At 42.6% G+C, this 22,460-nt stretch overlaps 1 protein-coding gene across 2 annotated transcripts in view; it reads right to left on the bottom strand.

Annotated features, from left to right (window-relative positions):
• Positions 1–22,460, bottom strand: part of KCNA6 (potassium voltage-gated channel subfamily A member 6) — a 45,031-nt gene that overhangs the window by 5,624 nt on the left and 16,947 nt on the right. Inside the window, exon 2 of one of the 2 annotated variants that reach the window (XM_036068341.2) lies at positions 15,529–15,685. The exons of the other annotated variant lie outside the window; for it this stretch is intronic. The gene's annotated coding sequence lies outside the window, so the exon portion shown is untranslated. The remainder of the gene's footprint in view (positions 1–15,528; positions 15,686–22,460) is intronic. 2 annotated transcript variants of the gene reach the window in all.

Below are 22,460 nucleotides of genomic sequence, written 5' to 3'. Positions count from 1 at the left end.
CTGGGAAAATGGCATCCCCAGAGAGGACATTGAAACTCTGTGCCCTTTCCCCAACCTTGCCTTATGCATCTCTTCCATCTGACTGTCCTGAGTTACATCCTTTTATAAGAAGCTGGTAATCTAGTAAGTAAATGATTTTCCTGAGTTCTGTGAGCTGCTCTAACAGTTAATTGAACCAGAAGAGGGGATTATAGGACTCTGCAATTTATAGCAAGTCTTTAGCACAGGTTGACAACCTGGATTTTCTATTGATGTCAAAAGTGGGGAAGAGGGCTGTCCTGTGGGACTGAACCTTTAACATGTGGGATCTGATTCTGTCTCCCAGTAGATAGTGTCAGAATTGAGTTGAATTATAGGACACGCAGCTGGTGACCACAGAATCTGAGAATTGCTTGGTTTTAAACCATCCCCCCACAAACACACACACACACGTTTTGTGGCCAATAGTGCTGTGAGTGTAGTATAAGAGTAGAGGACACACACGAGTGATTTTCCTTAGAATAAAGAAATTTAAGAACCAGTCAGGAGATCCAAAATCGGTTAATAGGAGTTCTGGAAAAAGATAATAGACAAAACCAGAATAGAAGAAAATAATCAAAGAAATAATTCAAGAAATTATCAAAAATGTCCACTAAACACCCATGAAAATGGATAAAAATATACCTACATCAAGGCACAGCATGATAAAATTTAGGAACTGGGACAGCATCAAATTCTACCAAAAACAGCACAAAAGCTAGAAGACAATGGAGATGATTTTCAACCTAAAATGCTATAATTATTCAGTCTGGATAGGAGGATATCTGTATTGCTGGTGGGAAGTTTGGTAAGCCCCATTCTCCTTTTGGGCATCAAATAGTGACAGGTATATAGAAAATTAAGCAACAAAAAAGAAGATATTTAGTAGCTCTGGAGGAAAATAAAAAGCATAAGAAGGGAAATGTAGTTATACCATAGCACACTACTTGGCTCAGCAAGAAATAATATTTGCATTCATAATAAAGTAAAAGAGCATACTGAGCTAATAAACATCATGCCCACAGTAGGTTGAGAAGGTATGTGTCTACATTGTGTAGAGTAATATAGACGGCGTTAGAAAGAAAAATCCTTATCATCCATAATAGGAAGTCAGTTTTTCTAAGACTTAAAAAATCGGGGAGTGAGGGAGGGAAGGAATGTAAGTGCATTATTGAGAAATATAGTCTAGAAATGCAAATCTAGAATAAAGACCTAAAGAGTTGAAAGAGATTTTTTTCTGGAAAATACAAGATAGGGATGGGGAGGAGTGAGGGCAGAGGTTGTTAATTTTGGTTCTAAGCCTCGTTGAAACAGCTTACCTTTTTAAACCTAGACTAATATTTTAATTTAGAGAAAAATAAATAATACATGAAAATTTCCTTAACCTGAAAGACACGAGTCTCCAGATTGAAAAGCCCAAGTTCCAGGGTTGTCAGACATAGCAAAAACAAACAAAAACAAATAAAAAAGACAGACGCTCAGTTAAATTTGAATTTCAGATAAACGGTGAGTAAACCTTTAGTAAAAGTATGCCTCATATATTGCAAAATTAACTCATAATTTATCTGAAATTCAAATGTAATAGGTGTCCTCTATTTTACTGAGTAACCCGAGGCCCAACACAAGCATACCAAGGTACATAACATGACAGTAAAAAAACACTGGGGATAAAAGAAAGATGTTAACAACTTCCGGGGGCGGGGGGGGATGTCACATGCAAAGACATCAGAAAAGCATTGACTTCTCATGGCAAGATTTTAAATTTGGAAACAGTGAAACATGCCTTCAAAATTCTGAAGAAAACTAATGTCCATCCTGGAATCTTGTATCCATACAATCATTAACCAAGTCTGAGAATTGAATAAAGGCATTTCTAGGCATGCAAATGTTCAACACTGTGCCTACCACTACTAGAGGATCTGCCCCACAAAAAAAAGAAACAAGGCAAGAAAGAAGAAAGTATGGGCTCCAGGAAGATGGAGACCCAACGTTAAAAGAGAAGGGACATGAATTCCCAGGACAAAAGCTGTGCTGGGGCAGAGAGACAGCAGGCAAGATTGGAGTGGGAGAAAGGAAGGCTCCGGAATGGAAGACTTCAGGGTAAAAAAAGGAACTGATGGAGAGCCTGATGTGTTTGGTCACATGGAAAATGGTCAGCAGACAGGTTTTCCCCCTCTGTTGGAGAGTTTGGAGAGAATTATAAATAGATGCACAGAAAATTAAGCAGGTGAAGAAAATGCTATTAATGAAATGCCTACAAGAGATTAAATGAACATTATCATCATATATTGCTTGGCAATGCAGAAAATAATACTTGAGAGTGATAATGATGTAAACACTAAACACTGTTTTAACCAAAAAATTATGCTGGAGGCAGAGAACATGGGTATATGGTGTCAAAAGATAAGAGGTAATATCCCATCACTCAGAGAAAAAAAATCACAGTCCTGAGAGTAGCCCACAAGACCCTACACAATCTGTGTTGCCCATGTTACCGCTCTAATCTTATCCCTATTATTCTCCCTTCATTCACCTTCCTCCAGCAAAAAGGGCCTCTTTGCTATTTTATTCCTCAGGTATACCATATGTCCTCCTACCTCAGGGCCTTTGCGCTTGCTTTCCTTTGCTCAGACCATCCTTTTCCTACACATCCTCAGGGCTTCTCCCTCCCATCCTTCAGGTCTTCGCTCAGATGCCATCTTCTCTGTAAGGTCCTCCCTTCCTTCACTCATATTTAACATTGCATTTCTTCCTCAGCATTCCCCACATCACCCCCATAGATCCTTATTTTTCTCCATATTATTCATAACCATTCTATGTAGAGCACCACCTCTAAATAATGAGACAGTTAGACTGGTATTTTATTTAAACATTTGCTTATTCTCTCCACTGCAGTGAAATCCTTATGAGAGCAGGGCATTTTGTTCACTACATGTATCCATGATTTGTTCAGTAATGTATCCATGCCTAGAACAGTGACTGGCACATAGCAGGAACTTTACAAATACTTGTTAAATAAAAAAAGAATTCAAGATATAGCAATGTAAGCATTTATGGAGAAAAATAAAAGACCAGAAACAAACTGTTAAAATTATTGAATGTGGTTGCCTCTGAGGACTTGGATTTGTGGTAAAGAGAGATGCAGGGCCTGCTGGTTTTCCTCAGAAGCCTTGTAGCATTATTTGGCTTTTTAAACCATGTACATGTATTACTTTAATAAAAATTAAAATGATTTTTAAATATGTTCACTGTTTTCAACCCCTACACACACTCCTGAATCATATTTCGTTTTGATAACAAAAGGAAGTGACTATAGGATTCCCCACCCTTTTGTATTATTAATCCTAGAAGCCATCCTCTTCCTCTCCTCCACCTCTTTCTCTCTAACCAGTGCCTCTAAGCCATCCCCGTGTTCCAAAGCTCTCACTTCCTTCATGGCCCTCCAATTCATTCACCTTCTACCTCCAACACTATGGCCCTAGTGCCATCTTTCACCTGAATGTTGCAGAAATTTTGTAATAGTCCTCTACATCCATTCAGTCCATCCAGCCTATTACACCGTGGCCAGACTGATATTTTCAAGTACAAATCTGATCACATCACTCCATCGCGACTTGCTTTAAATATGTTCATGGCGTCGTACTGCTCCTCCACTAAAGATAAAGCTCTTAACCTTCTGCCTTACTTGCTTGCCTTTTCCCCTGCCACCCCAGTCTCTCATGCTCATCATCATTTTTCCACCACAGGACTTTTGCACATGCTGGACTTAAAAAAAAAAAAATAAAGCATGCTGGATGGAATGCTGTTTCTAGAACTTTTGCCTACTTACCTTCTGCTCATCATTCAAATATGAGCTACAATGTCACTAAGTCAAATCCCCCTATTTTAACCTCTTATAGCACAGTGATGTGGATATCTGTACTTGGTCACACTTGTCACAGTTGCAGTTTTACATTTGGGTTTACATTAGTATCTGCATCCACCCCCACCATCAACACACACACACGCCCACACACGCACACATACACATGCACACACACACACACACATGAATGCACACATCCTTACAATCTCTCCACTAAAAAAGGAAATCATTTTTTTTATCATCATATCCCCACTGCCTAGTACATAGTAGGAATTCAATACATATGTACTGAATCTGTTGAAAGACCACCTTTTACTACTGCAACAACCACTATGTATTGCTTGGGTTTGAATAACATTTATTCATCAGTCTGATCTCTATCCTAAAATTCTAGGACTTGGAGACTGCATGCTTTATTTTTATTTATTTATTTTTTTTGAAGTCCTGCTGCTCACTCCTCTCTATACTTCCAGTTCTCATCTGCACCCATAATTTCTGGAAATGGGCATTGACATAATATGTGCAAAAGATTATGTGTTGTATGGGGTTTCTATCCTGGAAAGCTTACATATTATAAAATCCTTCCTTACACCTTGCTTTTAGACATTGTCATCCATGGTACATTTCTAGCACTTCACATATGATCTATAAATGTATTCTCTTCCTTCACAATTCAATACACATTCAGTTGTCTGAATTCCAGTAAACACTTGATTAAAGCTAAAGATTCAGCACTTTAGGCAAACCTAATGATTTTTATCTTGTTTCAGTTCAGTGAAGTTTAACACTTATGTTTTGTGCTATAGCCAAATTATTACACATTCTTTACTGTATAGGAAAGATAGGGGACATTGACTAGTTGATAGGGCCATCATGAAAATAACCACTTGTCAGCTAGTGCACAAAATTCCAAGTCCAACATAAGACAGGGCATTTGGAGGAGTCTAAATTTGAACATCTAATGTTGAGCACCACTTGTTTATAATTCCTATGTAAGTAGAGACTACCTGATAATCCAGCATTAACTTAACCCTTTGCTGAATAGAACAAGTATAAATTAATCCACTGTTTTCTTTTGACTTATTCAGAATTGTATGAGAAGCCAAATATTCTTTAAAGCTCCTTCTAGAGAATAAGACTACCAGGTTGTCTTCCTTTATATTAATTTCCCATCAGACACAAGCTAAAATAGTCATGGGGAATCCTAAATTTCTTATGTCTGCAATATAATATAATTGAACAGTACTAAACTCGAGAATTCCACATGCAGGTATTTTTTTTCTTTTTAAGATTTTATTTATCTATGAGAGAGAGAGAGCAGGAGGGAGAGGGTGAGCGAATCTGAATCACACTCTGTACTGAGCACAGAGCCCCATGTGGGGCTCATTCCCACAACCGCAAGAACATGACCTGAGCCCAAACCAAGAGTCGGACGCTTAACTGACTGAGCCAGCAGGCGCTCCTCCCATGCGGGTATTTTTAAAGACTCCTTCCTTTGCCCCCCAAATCAGTCTCTGGAAATAGCTAGTGGGGGTCACTCTCCAAATGGACTGCCCTCCCCAGGGTTTGGCCATGCCACATCAGCAGGAGACAGCTGGGACCAGATTCTGGACGATCCTGCCTCTTGCTGGACCCCATGTGAACCATTGGCTGTCTCAATCTTGTCTCCACACTCGCTGCCTTCATCACTGTTTTCAAAGTTAGGCTCAACAGCTCTTCCCCAAGCATTCTGCCATTTCTGTGAGTGATGTGGAATTTGGCATTCCTTGAAACCTTGAGCTTGATAAAGTTTTTTGCTCCTCAGGGTATATCACCAAAGCCCTGTGCATTCCTAGAAAGGTGGAGAAGTAGCATGCAATGAGTTTAGGGCTGGGGCTTGTGCTTCAGACAATCAGAGTGAAACAGTCAGGACACTCTCATGGCTTGGTGTTCACCATTACCTTTAAGAGCATGTATGTGCATTACCAGTGAAATGCCGATTAAACAAGGTACCATTTAATACCCATCAAGTCAACAGCCCCACTAGAATATTCAGAGCTGGTTGGATGCCATGAAGATTCTCATATAGAGTTGGTGATTTCTTCTATCTGTTTCGCCTTAATTTCAATAATCACCCCTTATCATTTTTCAAGATGGAAATGACTTTCTGATCCTAAAAAATATACACTCATTCACCTTGCTTCAGCAATAAGGGCCTTCAGAAAACTATAAAAGAGAAACTGAAAATCACACATATCCCTTCCACACAGAAAAAAAAACAACAAAACACATTGCTTTTGGAGTGCCACAGAGCCAATCTTAGCTCAGTTACTCTTGTTCATCTAATAAACGAAAACAAGAATTGAAGCTGCCTCACACTGTGAGGATTTAAGATAATATTTTCATATAAGGCATAGTAACTGGTAGTTGGTAGCTATAACCATTACTGTTATTAATATACTGCCAGTAGAGAGAGAGAGAGAGAGATAGTGCACATTTTATGTTTCCACAAGATGGCTTTGTGTGCCAAAAATATGTTGTTTAGAAGATATGTTGCTTTGATAAATTAACATCCAATGTATTAAGGTTACATGTCTTTCAAAGGAGTTCTTCCTTAAGTTTTTTAGTCCAAATGACAAATTTTGTTATTCTATTTATAAACAGAAGTTGCCTGTTTTGTTTTTTAAAAGCCTGAATTCCTCGAGAGTCTTCAAAAGCAATAATAAGAGAACACTTTTAAGAATATGTGTTATGGACTGAATATTTGTGTCCTCCCAGTACCCATATGCTGAAGCCCTAATGCCCAGTGTAGCTATATTTGGAGATGGGGCTTCCTAAGGAAGTAATTAATGTAAGCTTAAATGAGGTCATAGTGGTGGGACCCAGGTCCCACAGGACTGGTGTCCTAGAAAAAGGAAGAGACACTGACCCTTTCTCTCTCTGCGAACAGAGGAAAGTCATATGAGAGCACAGTGTGAAAGCCGTGGTCTGCAAACCAGGAGAGATCTCACCACAAACCAAACCTGCTGGCACCTGATCACGGAATTCTAGCTTCCAGAACTGTAAGAAAATGAATTTCTGTTGTTTGAGCCACCCAGCATGTGATATTTCCTTATAGCAGCCCTAGCAGCTAATTCAATATGAGAAGCAGAGATTCCTCCTTTACATCCGGGGGGGGGGGGGGCAGTCAGAGTACAACAATAAGAAAAGAACAGAGAGGGGTGGTGCCTGGGTGGCTCAGTGGGTTAAGCCTCTGCCTTCGGCCCAGGTCATGATCTCAGGGTCCTGGGATCGAGTCCCGCATCAGGCTCCCTGCTCTGCAAGGAGTCTGTTTCTCTCTCTCCCTCTGCTACTCTCTCTCTCTCTCTCTGTCAAATAAATGAATAAAATAAGAAAGAAAGAAAGAAAGAAAGAAAGAAAGAAAGAAAGAAAGGAAGAAAGAAAAGAAAGAAAGAAAGAAAGAAAGAAAGAGCAGGGACACACATACTACTAGATGGATGCATCCCTGGAGATGGCCAGACCTTGGAGGGAATGGCTGTTGAGCACACCAAGGCCAGACCTGAGACACAGGGCTCCCAGCCTGCTAATGAGGCTGCAGAGCCACTGCTGGATTTGTGAACTGAGATTTATACCCATTCTTAGAGTTGCCAGATTGAGCAAATAAAAATATAGGCTCCTTTCCTCCTCCAAGGAAAGAAAATCTGTTGTGCTTCTCTTGATATTTCCAGTGTTTAATACACTGCTTGGAACTTTAGTAGACTCAGTGATGCTGTTTAATTAATTAAAATAGCCCTCAAATGTTAAAAAAAAAAAAAACCACAGGATCCACAGTTAAATTTGAATTTCAGATGATTTTGCGATATTGGGGACATTCTTTTTTTTTTCTCTTTGAATTTTTTTTCTTTTTAAGCTCAAAAGAAAACAAACAAACAAAAAACCCAGTTCACCCATTTGGGACGTTCTTAGATAAAAAATTATTCACTGTTTATTTGAAATTCAAATTAATTGGGCAGATCAATTACTTTCTCTGACAACCCTACCCAGTACAGGCATGATTTTCTGGAGGGCATTTTAGTAATTCATGTCAAAACCTTTAAACCTAATTATCAGCACAGCAATTCCACTTCTAGGAATTTATTCACAAGAAATTACTAGATAAGAAATATATGGGTAAGGATATTTCTCCAGTGTATTGCTCATAATCACAAAAAATGGTATTAAGGTAAGAGTGGTTAAACAGTTGTATATTTGTTCAAATGTATGCAACCTTAAAGTTGTAATTTTTAAAATCTATACTTATCAGTATGAAAAGATGTCCGGAACATATCGTTAAATTTAAAAGGGTAATAAAGTAATTTTACGTTTGATTTTATTTTTAACTATTTGTAGCAAGACACCATCCCTCACTCACATATACATGAAAAACATCTGGAATTATACCAAAATATTGACAGGAGTTATCTCTGGATTGTGGGATTACTGGTAATTTACTTTGTTCTATATCCCTTAATGCATGTATTATCTTAATAATCAGAATGATGCAATGACTCTATTACAATTTTGAAAAAAGTACTTGTAGCTTTCTTAAAAGAAGTATGCAAAAGCATGGATAATTCTATAATCTTAAAATTTGAAGCAAGGCTACTGGGTATTTACCCCAAAGATACAAATGTAGGGATCTGAAGGGGTACATGCACCCCAATGTTTATAGCAGCAATGTCCACAATAGCCAAACTGTGGAAAGAGCCAAGATGTCCATCGACAGATGAATGGATAAAGAAGATGTGGTATATATATACAGTGGAATATTATGCAGCCATCAAAAGGAATGAGATCTTGCCATTTGCAACGACATGGATGGAACTGGAGGGTGTTATGCCGAGTGAAATAAGTCAATCAGAGAAAGACATGTATCATATGACCTCATTGATATGAGGAATTCTTAATCTCAGGAAACAAACTGAGGGTTGCTGGAGTGGGGGGTGGGGTGGGAGGGATGGGGTGGCTGGGTGATAGACACTGGGGAGGGTATGTGCTATGGTGAGCGCTGTGAATTGTGCAAGACTGTTGAATCACAGATCTGTACCTCTGAAACAAATAATGCAATATATGTTAAGAAAAAAAAAAAAAAGAAGAAAGCAGGAGGGGAAGAATGAAGGGGGGGAAATCGGAGGGGGAGGTGAACCATGAGAGACGATGGACTCTGAGAGGCGGGCTGGGGGTTCTGGGGGGGATAGGGGGTGGGAGGATGGGTTAGCCTGGTGATGGGTATTAAAGAGGGCACGTTCTGCATGGAGCACTGGGTGTTATGCACAGGCAATGAATCATGGAACACTACATCAAAAACTAATGATGTAATGTATGGTGATTAACATAACAGTAAAAAATTTAAAAAAAATTTGAAGCAAGGAATTCATGTGTGGATTCAGTAATTCCTTACCTAAAGTCACAGGTGTGATCTTTATCATATTTTAGTGTTGACTTACCTAAGCTATGACATCTTTCTCTTGCTAAAAGAACCACAGAAACACCTGGATGTGGTAGATATTTGCTATTTTTGTTCATTTTGTTTGGGGTTGAGGGAGTTATTTTTTTTTTTCTACCTAACATCCATTTTATCCCTTCTTCTTGCACCAGTTTTCCTTCAGAGAAACCATCCCCAGACCCCATGCTCAGTCCACATACTTGGGGTAAAACTGACTCCAAACTTGGCTCCAAGAGTGTGCATGTGATCCAGATATGTCCAATCAGAGCATGCCATTCCCCTGGCCTAATAATGTGCCCAGATAAGAGAATGAGATAGAATTCTGACCAATGAAAATCAGATTATGGGATTTTGTCGGGTCAAGAGAGATACTCTTTTTATTGGACTAGAACCCAGAAGAATATGTGCCTGGAGTTACTAGCCATCTTACTGCCATCTGAAACCAACATGGACAGCAAAATTACATCAAGAGAAGTGAAAAAAATTTACCTCCTGGATTATATGGTACCTAAAGCTCAGTTTTATTATTTTTTAAGCCAAATTCTTTAGAAGAATTTTATCATTTTCAAGTAACATAATATGGACCTTAGACTTATTGTGCATTTTCCAGCAAAAGGTCTGGTTAATTTGATTGATATGAGAAATGAAATTAGTTGAATCTACCGGCACAGTTCACAGGTCTGAGTAGAATTTCACTGGTGTCAAAACCCCAAGGAGAAGGGTTGCCAGGCATCTTGTATATACATAATATGTCCCTTATCTAATGATTTTTGTCCTACTTCCTCTACTGACTTTCTCAGGACATCCTAAACATCCTGTATTTAGCATTTTTCAATAAATTAAAAAATTCAGCAGTTGGGGTTTTTATCAAATTTATCTGGACATGGGTATTTTTATTTGCTAAATTTGGTGGCCCTACTGAGGAGTCATTCACCCTCTACACCCTGCCATGTTTCACCTCCTCTACCGTAGCTCTGCCAGTTGATGCCCAATTTTAGCTAAAGTTATATGAGTTAACAAATTTTTCTTTTTATTTTAAGATTTTACTTATTTATTTGTCAGAGAGAGAGAGAGAACACAAGCAGGGGGAGTGCCAGGCAGAGGGAGAAGCAGGCTCCCCGCTGAGTAAGGAGCCTGAGGCAGGACTCGATCCCAGGACCCTGGGATCACGACCTGAGCCAAAGGCAGATGCTTAACCAACTGAGCCACCCAGGAGCCCCGAAATTTTTTTTTCGTTAAGATGGTTTGAGCCAGAATTTTAGTCTTTTGTAACCAAAAGAAAACTAACTGAACCCAATTAATTGCAGAACCACCAACACCTAAGTTCTACAGCCTAATTATAGTAATAGCCATATTTTACATTAATCACGTATTCAGGACATTTTATTTTTTTATTTTTTTATTATTTATTTATTTATTTTTATTATTATGTTCAATTAGCCAACATATAGTACATCATTAGTTTTTGATGTAGTGTTTTGTGTGGTGATGGACACCGTTTATTAAACATACAAGAAAAATTTCCCCCCCAATTTTTTTTTATTTAATGTTAGGCCAAACCAGTGAAAATCTTTGACTAAGATGGATCAAGCATTTCTATTTTGATTCTTTAGCTACTAAAACTGGTTAAATGTGGCAAAGACAGCGTCAAATAGTATTCCCTTAGTTTAAACAACACAACAAAACCTATGGGATGCTACAAGATCCTTAGAAGGAAATTTATAGTGGCAAATGTATATATTAAGAAAAAAGGAACATCTCAAACAAATACCGTAACTTTATACTACGGGGGATGAGAAAAAGAACAAACTAAGTCTAAAGGTAGTAGAAGAAGGGACGTAACAATGATCAGAGGGCAAGTAAATGCAATTGACATTTAAAATACATTATCTAATGAATAAGCCTACCCATCCTTTGAGATAGACATTATTTTCTGTATTTCACAGATGAGGGAATTGAGTATCTACGAGGTAAAATAATGCACCCCAAATCCCAAAGTGAGGTGCATGGAACTGTATACCAAGACACCAAGTCTGTTCTTCCACTGCACATACCAGTCCAGACTTGGAATTCTCAACTTCGGTTTCACGCCACAGAGAGAATTCTTCCATTGGTTCACTACCGGTTGAAGTAAAATAAACCAGAAAGCCTAACTTCCCACAAATAGCTCTGATTTGAAGCCAAGCATATAAAAAGTGCCCAAAGACAGCCTCAGTTTAAAGTGGGTGCAGGAAGCCCACTCCTTACTACTGTTTTCTCTAATTTCCAACCGAGGATTATGATCTGAAAGCAAGTTTTTGGCTCACTTGAGTTGTGTCAAGTTAATCGAGGTCAGTCCCATTGTTGAAATTAACCAAATAACTGCAAAATTTTCCACTGTTTATGGACACTGCCTAAAACTGTATAAGCTAGACATGAACTACGTAAAGGCAGGCCTGAGAGAGAGGAATCACAGGGTTTCCAATAAATCGTTGTTTCCTGCGAATACATAAAAATACATAAAAATAAAATGACTCCTGCATGTTTACCTGTGACGTGACATTCTATGTGCAATTCATCTCGTTTTTGTGACTTTCACAGTAACTCTGAAACTGAGGTATAGCAGAGAGATGATGTGCTCTGTTCAAAGTCAAGCAACAGGTCAACAGCAAACAGGTAAGAGCCCAAACAAACAAATGAACAAAAAGAGCAAGTATCTACTATATCCAGGTGTTCTCTGAAAAAGATGTCATAGCTTAGATAAATCTACAATAAAATATGATGAGGAATATGTCTGTGATTTCAAATAAGGAATTCCTGAATCCTTACATGGACTCCTTGCTTCGGCCTTTCAGATTATAGAATTCACAGTGTTTTTGACAAATAGGTTTAATTAGAAACAAACGGAAACTCTTTGTCTGCTAGCCTCCACCCCTCCAGGCTTCCATAGGGGCTTCTTTCTGCCCCTGCCTTTGCTGCCCAGGGAAACCAGTAGCATTGTGCCAATCACACAGCTAGGCTGCCAATGAGTATTGTAGGTGCTCTCCTTGGAGGGCAGAAAGCGAGGACAGCCGCAACGCTTCCTGGACCTCTGCTGGCTTTTCAAGTGCAGCCCAAATGAATGTGATAATGATGGTCGAACTGACTCTGAGAAGTGAGAATCGTCTGTTTGTCAAACGTCTCCCCTTGACTAGTTCCTGGCAGCCCTGAATATTTTATGGAGGAAGTTCCAGGAACAAAAGAGACGCTGTTCCTTACCACCCCCTCCCAGCAGGCTGCGGAGAGCCTCTCAGGCTCCTGGAGAGGGTCAAGGGAGACCAGTGTGGCCAGAAGAGATGGAATTTGTGACATTCTGCCCCCTGAGGTCAGTGGGATGATGACAACCACTCCCATCCCATGTCTGTTCCTTGCTTTCCCAGTGTGTGTGCACATTTTCCACTAGTAAGAAACTCTCAGAGGAGAATTTTCTGAAGCCTGGCACAGCAAAACCTCAAATACAAAGGTTCTTTTCAAATCCACCTCTGAACTACAGAGCCCACACTCAGCCCATCCATTCATGAGCTCCGGGCACATGCTCAGTAAGTGACTATAATGTCTTCTACCTGGATTGCTGTAGGAGCCTTCCATCCTTGGCACACCAAAGGCTGTGCCTTGAGAGAGGTTTGCCCCCCTACAGGCAGAGGATTTAAAAACAATAATAAAACCGACCAAAAGTCCCACTGCTTTTTTTTTTCATTTGTAAAATCAGATTTTAGTTATGGCATCTCTGCCATGAAACACTGCAGAAGTGTCCATGTATTCCCGAACAGTTAAGTATGTGATACTAGGAGCACTTGGAGAGCAAAGTTTATCACATTTTCTTCCATGCCACAAATACCCCATCAGCTGCTTTTTATTTCACCTGTGTCAGGCTGTTGTGACTACAGTGGACTCCAGTCTCCACCCGCAGTCTCTTTCCTGCTCCTGCCTCCACTTCAGCCAAAGGGGTCCCTCCAAAATGGTATCTGAGCATGCCATGCCTCTGATTAAAACTCTTGCTTGCTCCCCTTCATTGCCTTCAGAATGAATCCAACTTCTAGCACCTTCATGGCTCTTCACAGTCCGAGTCCAACCTATTTGCCAGCCTCCGTTGTGCCCTTTTACCCCATGTAACCCACACTCCCAATTCCTTGAACACATTGTCCGTTTCTCAGTGCCTCTATTCAAGCCATTCCTTCTATTAAGAATTTTCTCTTTGATCTCGAAAACCCCGACTCCTCCTGCAAGGCTGGCTGACGTGTCCACTTCCCTGGGACACCTTCCCCAGGAAGAATTCACTACCCTTCCTAACTTACTGGGAGTACCTGCTACATAACTCCACAGCAGCACTTCTATAGTTTTCCGCATATGGCTTCCAAGGCTACATTCCTCGTTACAAGAGTAGAGCCCAAAACATTTGTTGGGCTGCATTTTACTAGCTAACAGAGTTGCTGTGCCTTAAATCAGTCCTCATAAACAGCCCACCTTTCAGTTCTTAACTCCTTAGGTCACAGCAGGCTACTTTCCTCTCTGCCCATGTGACCCTCAATCTATGAAACCAGCTGGGAAAGTGGGCTTACAGCCACCTTGGAGTCTTGCTTTCTCCCTCCCTCCTGCAGGTCACCCCCAAGAGAGCTGGCCCCAGAGTCTGGTTCCAAGGTAGATAGGAATAAAGACCCTACACACACATCATTTGTCTGCAGTCTCAGCTGTGTTTTAATTCAGCCTGCTACTCCAGAGCCCTGAGTTGCAGGTAACTGGGTGCTACTTTGGATACATAACAAAGTTGTACCTTGATTCCTGCACTTGTCTTTGCACTTCACTCCCTCAGGCAGAAAGCAGTGGTGATGAGAGAGGGACACCAGGGCAGGATCTGGGCCTTCATGGATGCCCTGAAAGTCTGCCCCTCAGTGTCTGCCACTCACCATACTGTACACAACTGTCAGTTGCTTACATGTGTCTGCCATCTCTTATAATCTCCCTAAAAACATTAACGTGCTGCTCACTTTGATTCCCCAGGGCCTGACACAGGCAGGCTTAGTATAAATGTATATTAGAATGACAGCCTTCCTGGATAAAGTATTCTCGGCTGCATATTTTTCCCATTTAGTATATTGAATGTGTCATGCCAGTCCCTTCTGGCCTGCTAGGTCTCTGTGGACAGGTCTGCTGCCAGGCTTATGTGTCTATCCTTGTAGGTTTAGGACCTTTTGTCCCAAGCTGCTTTCAGGATTTTCTCTTTATCTTTGTAATTTTCAAGTTTCACTATAATATGTTGAGGTGTTGACCTATTTTTGTTGATTTTGAGGGGAATTCTCTGTGCCTTTTGGACTTAAATGCCTGTTTCCTTCCCCAGATTAGGGAAGTCCTTAGCTATATTTTGTTCAAATAAACCTTCTGCCCCTTTTCCCCCACTCTTCATCTTCTGGGACTCCTATGATATGGATATAATTTCACTTTGTGGAATTGCTGAGTTCCCTAAGTCTACCTTCATGATCTAATCGTCTTCTTTCCCTCTTCTTTTCAGCTTCCTTGTTTTCCAACATTTTATCTTCTATATCAATGATTTTCTCTTCTGATTTGTTCATCCTCATTTTTATGGCCTCGACTTGGGACTGCATATTGATAATAGCATTTTTATTTCAGCCAGACTAGATTTTAGTTCTTTTATCTCCACAGCAAGGGATTCTCTAGTGTCCTCTATGCTTTTTTTCATGCCCAGTGAGTATCTTTATAATCATTGTTTTAAATTCTAGTTCAGACATCTTACTTATATCCGTATCGATTAAATGCCTGGGTGTGAGTACTGCCTCCTGTTCTTTGTTTTGGGGTGCGTTTCTCCATCTTGTCATTTTGCCCAGAAAAAAAAGAAGAAAGAAAAAGAAAAAATAACAATAACGACAACAACAATAACAAACAAAACAAAAACTAGGTCCTGGGTGTGTTTTGGTCTGCTTGTTAAAAGAAACGAAATCCCAAAATAAGAAAGAAAGGAAAACATATATGGTACAAGATACTGTGTAAGTTGCTTCCTCCACTCCCTACTGATTCCTGTCCCAGCTACCACCTCTAACGCCTGCTTCTTTGCTCTCAGAACCCCTATTTTGTTCAGGTTTCTAGAAGCCAAGCACCTCAAAGAAGATGGGGCCCTCTCAGCACTATGTTGAACAGTAATCCTACCCACCTCTAATGAAATTGGTTAGGATGGGCTTGTGTCCTAAGTGTGGCCTAAGACAGGTTGGTAGGAGACACCTGGAGGTTTCCTCATTTTTAGAAAGTCTTGTCCTTTCCTGCCTTTGGACATTGTGGTGTGAGGGCATGGTGCTTGGAAATGCTGCCATCTGTAAGAAAGACAGGAAAGACAAGTGAGTCCCAAGGAATAAAATCCTCTGAGCCCTAACACGGCTATAGCAGGCTGATTGCAAAAATGGTTCAAAGTCTCCATGCTCCATTTGCAATATGACTTTGAAGCGCCTTCCACCAAAAGGCAAAGTCTATTTCCTCATTACTTGAGTCTGGACTGGCCTAGTGAGTTGTTTTAGCCAATAGTATATAGCAGAAGTAACTGCACCTATTCTAGTCTCAAGTGGCTTTGACACTTCTGCTTGCTCTTGGGCCCCTGCACCCACCATAAGAAAGAGCCTAGGCCACCTTCCAGAGGGATGAGGAAGCCACTGGCAGGAGCTTAGGCTTCCTGGCCAATAGCCGCCAATCCCCAGAAGGAGTACCATCTGATCAACACAGAGCTGACCACAGAGGCATAAGGAAGCATCAGTCAGGCAAGACCAAAAGGGCTGCCAGGCTAAGCCCAGCCCAAATTGCTGATCTGCTGAATTGGGAGCTAAGAAATAATGGTTGTTTCAAACCCCTAAGTTTTGAAGTGGTTAGTTACATAACAATAGCTAAATGACTTAACAATCCTAGAAGTGTCCCTCTTCAAGACTCCAAGTTATAAGAGATAATAAATGACCTTTTGGCACTTTGTTCTTTGTTTTTAAATACTATGGTTAGATGCAGCCAATAGCTCCCTGATACAGTGCTGCTGAGGAATGAAAAGAGGAGAGCGAGCTCCTGCCTTCAAGGAAATGACAGTCCAACTGCACTTAAGACACACACACACACACACACACACACATATATTTAGAGAGAGAGAAAGAGAGTATGTTTGGGGGGAGGGGCAGAGAGAGAGAGAATCTTGAGCAAGTTCCATGCCTAGCATGGAACCCAATGTGGGACTCGATCTCACAACCCTGAGATCATGACCTGAGCCAAAATCAGGTGTCAGCTGCTTAAACAACTGAGCCACCCAGGTGCTCCAAGACACATATTATTTAACTAGGCTGTCAACCCTTTGAGTGAAGGACTGGTGCTATATGTATCTGTAGAAAGGATTAGAATCTGAAAATGTACATATCAACACAAGGTAACCTCCACTACGTACAAAATGAGCAAGCCAGTCCATATGAAGGATTCATGAAGGAAGCTGGATATGAGCTATGTGTTGTTTGAAGGAGGTTTAGGATTGAGAGAGATGGGAACCCAAGAGGAAGTAGAGAACTGGGATCTTCTCTAGCCCTGGTGAGATGGACATTCCATGGGGATTTGTTCTGGGAAGAGGTGAGTGACGCTCAGATGTGGTGATTTAAGGTATAAAGGACATAACGAGGAAAGAAGAGCTTTCTCATTGCAAGCCCATCAAATGTTCCTTCTGTGAGGTCACAAGGCATAGCCGTCAGGAGGTACAAGCCAGTATTCTCCCTAGCCACTCTCAAAAGAGTTTCAAAAGGCACATTGTCTCAGGGGTCGATAGGCCAATGCCCATGGCCTCAGAAATGACCAGGCCTGAAGAGTCTCTTTCTACCAGTTGCACACTCTTCACATGCTCTTACTCAGTGAGTCACCTGCCCGCCTGGGGTAGGGGAGGGGGCCACAGAGTAGTCCTTTAATAAAGATCAGATCACAGGCTGAATGGATTTCACAAACATAAAAAAAAAAATTAGTAACAGAGAGGAACCTGTTTCTTTCAAATCGCCAGGGTCTACCACCTCTCTCTCTACATCTAAGTTGCCCCAAGCCTGACAGGAATGATCAGGCCTAGCAGGTTGATACCCAGGCTCTGTGCAGGGCCACCCCCCTTGGAGTCTGGAGAAAAGGCAAAAGGAAGCCCCCTGCTCTCCCAACTACAAGGGTGAAGGTGCTAAATAATTCTGAAAATAAACCAGCTACAGAATTTAGAGCACATGAAAAGAGGGAACTATTATGTATTTTGGCCAAGAAGCCTTTTTTTATTGAACAATGATTATGTGCTAAGCATATCTTATCCACATTAGAAAACTTTCACAATATTTCTCTGAAATAAGTGTAATGATTCCCATTTTACAGTTGAGGAATATCAGCCCCAAGAGAGTGAGAAATGGGGGCAGCTGGGTGGCTCAGTCGGTTAAGTGGCTGCCTTCAGCTGAGGTCATGATCACAGGGTCCTGGGATCAAGCACTGCGGTGGGCTCCCTGCCTCTCCCTCTCCCTCTGCCCCTTCTCCTGCTCGTTCTCTCTCTCTCTTTCTCTCAAATAAATAAATAAAATCTAAAAAAAAATAATAATTTAAAAAAAGAGGAGAAATGTGTCCACAGTCTCAATGCTAGTGAGTGGGAAAGGCAGGATTTGAACCTAGGTCAGTATGATGCTGAAGTCTGTGGGCTCCCCACAGAGCTCGCCTGCGGGGTCTGCCTACTAGGATTTCTCCAAAATCTGAATGGAACCCAAGCTTTCATTGGAGATTAGTTGTAGAGGCATCAGTTAGTGTAGAGAGTAAGTGAGTTAACACTTTGGACTTTAAACCAGCTCTGTAATAAAGTAACCATAACAGCCATGTGGCCTTGGCCCAATCGTGTGATTTCTCAGGACCTCATTTTTTTCATTTATAAAAGGAGAACGTGAATCTGGATAGTAGATGAGACCCCCTCCAGCTCCAGTGACTGGCAGGTTTTCCATCTCTTCTATAGAGAGGCTACTAGCGCAGACTGATCTGTCCCAACTGAGAGTTTCTGGGAAAGAGGCTCAGATTGGTTCAGATTCAACCCTCCTGCAATCCACCAAAGTCAGGGGTCCAAGAGTACTGACTTAACTGTTGGAGGCTCAGCCTTGTGGGTGACAGGGCTGTTAAAGGGGCAGCTGTGCGGGGCGCCTGGGTGGCTCAGTCGTTGGGCGTCTGCCTTCGGCTCGGGTCGTGATCCCAGGGTCCTGGGATCGAGCCCCGCATCGGGCTCCCTGCTCGGCGGGAAGCCTGCTTCTCTCTCTCACACTCCCCCTGCTTGTGTTCCCTCTCTCGCTGTGTCTCTCTCTGTCAAATAAATAAATAAAATCTTTAAAAAAAAAAAGGGGGGGGGCAGCTGTGAAGGACTCTTGGACCCTCTTACAACCGTTCTATCTGGTAACATCCAACCGGAACAGTAAAGATTCACCAAACCAGTCACACTCGACCATGGGAAACTTCATCACTACTTCCCTTGCTTTGAGGAAGGAGAGCTTGTCCATCGCACCCCCTCTCCCCTCCTTCCAAATCCTCTGATGGGGCAGAAAAGCCACATAGGGTTGTTATATAAGAGGAGGGGGCCGGCCCTGCTAGCAGAGAATGTGCCTTTCCTGAAAGTCAGTCCTAGGGGATCAAATGTCATTGAGGACATTGACTGACCTCCCGCACCAACCCCCCAAATCAGCCAGCAACCCGCAGTGGGCAGGCCCTAACCAAGGGAAAGACAAGACTGGGGCAGGAATCTGCCCGGCGGCGGCTGCATCTCAGTCACAAGGCTGCTGAATAGGTAGGTGAAGGGAATCCTGCCCAGGGCATTTACACGCGGTTCTGCGGCCCCGCACTGCCGCGGAGGCAAAGCCCCGCCTCCTCCCCGCCCCCGCGCCCCGCATCCCGGGGAAGGAGGCTGCGGGAGCCTGACACGGAGATCCTGCATTCGCTGGGAGCCGCTCCAGGACACAGCCTGTGCGAGGGAAAAGGTTTGAACAAGGAGAGGAAGAGTAAAGGGCAGTCAGAGTCGTTAGGTTTGAGTCGGGAGAGTTTGAGCCAATAGTTGGTTGCTGGGTGGAGGGCGGTGGAGAGGCGTGTGCAGTTACCTGGTTCTGTTCCTCTCTCCCTGCTCCACCTTGTTGAGCTCCAATCAGCCAGATGTCCAGAGTGGGGACTCACCACTGCAAGGGCCTCCAGCCCTCAGAGCAGCCTCACAGGAAGGACTCAGGTGGGCTTTAAGGCTGTTGGGGTGGGGTGGGGAGGCGGAATGCAAGGGTGGGTAGGTACAAGGGAGAGAAGCTTTGGGGGTGAATGTGAGAATTCAGGACGAGAGCTGCCAGCTGGGGAGAAGGGAATGTACCCCCCACCCCCAACCCTAGCCCCTCCAGGCAGCTGCTGGTGGATGTGGCTTCCCAGCTCCTGCCATGCACTGCACTCACTGCAGAGGAACAGCAGGGAAGGGCTAGATTGGAGGCTGAGGTCAGACCGCTGTGGGTGATGTGCACTGTCCAGGTCCCCGGGCTTCTGTCCCTCAGAACCATTATCTAACTGTACAGCAGGATACAGCTTGGGAGGGGAGGAAAGCGTAGCTGCACATTGCACAAGGATGCTCTCTGAGAAGGAAGAGCGGCTGCAATAGGAGGGATGTGGGTGAGAATGAACAGAAAGAGCCTCCCCAGCATCCACACTAGGCGAGGCAGCTGATGGAAGCTAAGATGACTTGATCCTAGAAGATCTTAAGGGGAGGAGAGGCTGCCCCCTCCCAGAGGGCCTGGCAGGACTGGCCTGGGCACTGCTGCTGACTGAGGGAGAAGCTGTGCAACCTTGGGCCACTCAGTCAACGTCTCTGGGCCAGGGTCAATCATAAAAATGCCAGCTCTACTGACATTAGTGGATTGTTGTGATGTTCACTTGTGAAAGAGGTTTATAAAATGTGAAGCTCACTTAAATGTAAAAGTGTAAAATGATTCTCCCCAGAATTTCTTAGACTAGTAGCTCCCAACTCCAGCTGCATGTGAAAGTCTCTTGAGAAGCTTTTTTTTTTTTTTTTAAATGCTGCACCTGGACCCCATCCTAGACCAATTATTCAAATTGGGGAGGGAGAGGGGACAAGACAGCAAAGGGGCAGGAAGTGGTATTTTTTAAAAAAAGCTTCTCTGTGGTTCTGATGCTCTATGAAGGTTGAGACCCACTGCCTAAGATTTCACAAATTTCCTGAAGGTAACTGCTTGGAGCACATGTCTTATAAAGGCAGATTCCCGGCTTCTCCCAGATCTGCTAAGTCAGAATCTCAGGGAGGGCCAGCAATCTCTCTATTGAGCAAGCAGTAAAAGCAGCGTGGACATGTCATTCCAGTGATGAGTCTGTCGATGATCTCTTTCCCTACAGGATGAATGATCATACCCAACAATGCTCTCGACAGTGCGAGTGCAGCAGCGTGGGGAGGGTAGGTGCCCTTCAGATAATAGGTGCAGACACGTGCTTCTGGGATGGGGTTGTACTAGACACAGCCACATCCAGTCCCATCCCTGCTGTGCCGAGGTGACAGTCCAATTATAAAATGACAAATTTCCCAGCCAAAGAGCCTGAGAACCTTCAGATAAAAAGGACACCTTGATGTTATCTATAACTAATAGCAGAGATTGCCCTTGTTTTATTGTTTTGTCAATAGATTGTTCAGGCTTTCTCCTTTCACCCTCTTCTCTGCTGGCTCCGTTCCATTCCAAAGATTCTATAAGCACACACACATATGCACCCACTCACATCCACTCACACACAGAGACCCGCACCTCATCAGGCACACAAATGGGCAGATGAAGAGAATTCAAGGAGCTGGCGAACTCCTACCAGGAAGCCATGTTACCTGGGCACATGGCTAGTGTAGAATAGAACAGTGCAGCTAATGTTAAGAGGGAAGGAGGCCTAGGGATTGCTGGGTTTAGTTCTTTCCTTGGAGGGCCAGGTGAGCAGAGCAGTTCAGAGCAAGGACTGTGAGCCAGACCCCCTGGTTTGAATCCTACCCCCTCCTGACCGGCTGTGCCACTTTGAGCAAGCTACTTCTGTGACAGGGAGATACCCACAGGGCCACCAGGGAGGTTAAATGAGTTAGGACATGTAAAGCTCTTAGAAACAGGGCCGGCGCATGGTATGCCGGGGAAGTGTTTGCTGCTATTATTGTGGTTTCTGCTGGGCTCTATTATAGGTGAGGAAGTTGGAGCCTAGAACATAAGCAGCTCCGTTTGTTCATCCTTCTTGACTCTTGCAGGAATAAAGCCTAAGGAAATAATCATAAATGTGGACAGATATCCATACTAAAAATAGTCACCGTAGCATCATTTAGAAGAACAGAAACCTGAATGTCCAACAGTAGGGGGTAGGTTAGCAAATAATGGTGTATCTAATGATGGTTATGTAATAATTGCATGAGAATATTAGAGATACATGAAGCTTTTTTTTTAAATGAAATACAATATGACCTCTATAGAGATATAGATACAGAGACAGAGCTAGTCTAGAAGAAAAACCCAAAACAGGCCAACACTGAATGTCTCTGGCTGTGGGATTATGGGTCTTTTATTTTTTTCCTTGCATTTTTCTGAGTTGTATGATTTTCCATAGTGAGCAGAAAAGTCAGAAAATAAAACATGTCAAGCAATTTGTTCAAGGTCAAACAGTGCATTAGGAGCCCACATAAGCTTTCTATCCCTGTCCAGGGTTCTGCTGCTTCATCAGGCACACTAGCAATAGTGAGGGAAGCTAAATGGGATAAGGATGATGAACAGACACCAAAAAGCACCAAGACCAGTATAGCCATGCAGGACTGGGAACCAGCACAGCCATGTAGGACTGGGATCCAGCACAGGGGAACTCTGGTCTGGACATGCAGCTCCAGCTGTCAATGCTGAGCTGGAAGGGCAGAGCTGGACACTTTCTATACAACCAAGACCTTTCTATCCAGAGTCACTGCATAGCACAGTGGGGCCAGCATACAACCCAGCACCTGCCCTTGGGGTCACTACCACTCTCCCAGAAATGGACAAAGTCAGCTTCTACTTGGTCTGAGGATACCAAAGAATTGTACCACCTTTTCTTTCCTCT

Source organism: Halichoerus grypus, chromosome 6 (genome assembly GCF_964656455.1).
Source record: "Halichoerus grypus chromosome 6, mHalGry1.hap1.1, whole genome shotgun sequence".
Lineage (NCBI taxonomy): Eukaryota > Metazoa > Chordata > Mammalia > Carnivora > Phocidae > Halichoerus > Halichoerus grypus.
This window is presented reverse-complemented; position numbering and strand designations above follow the sequence as displayed.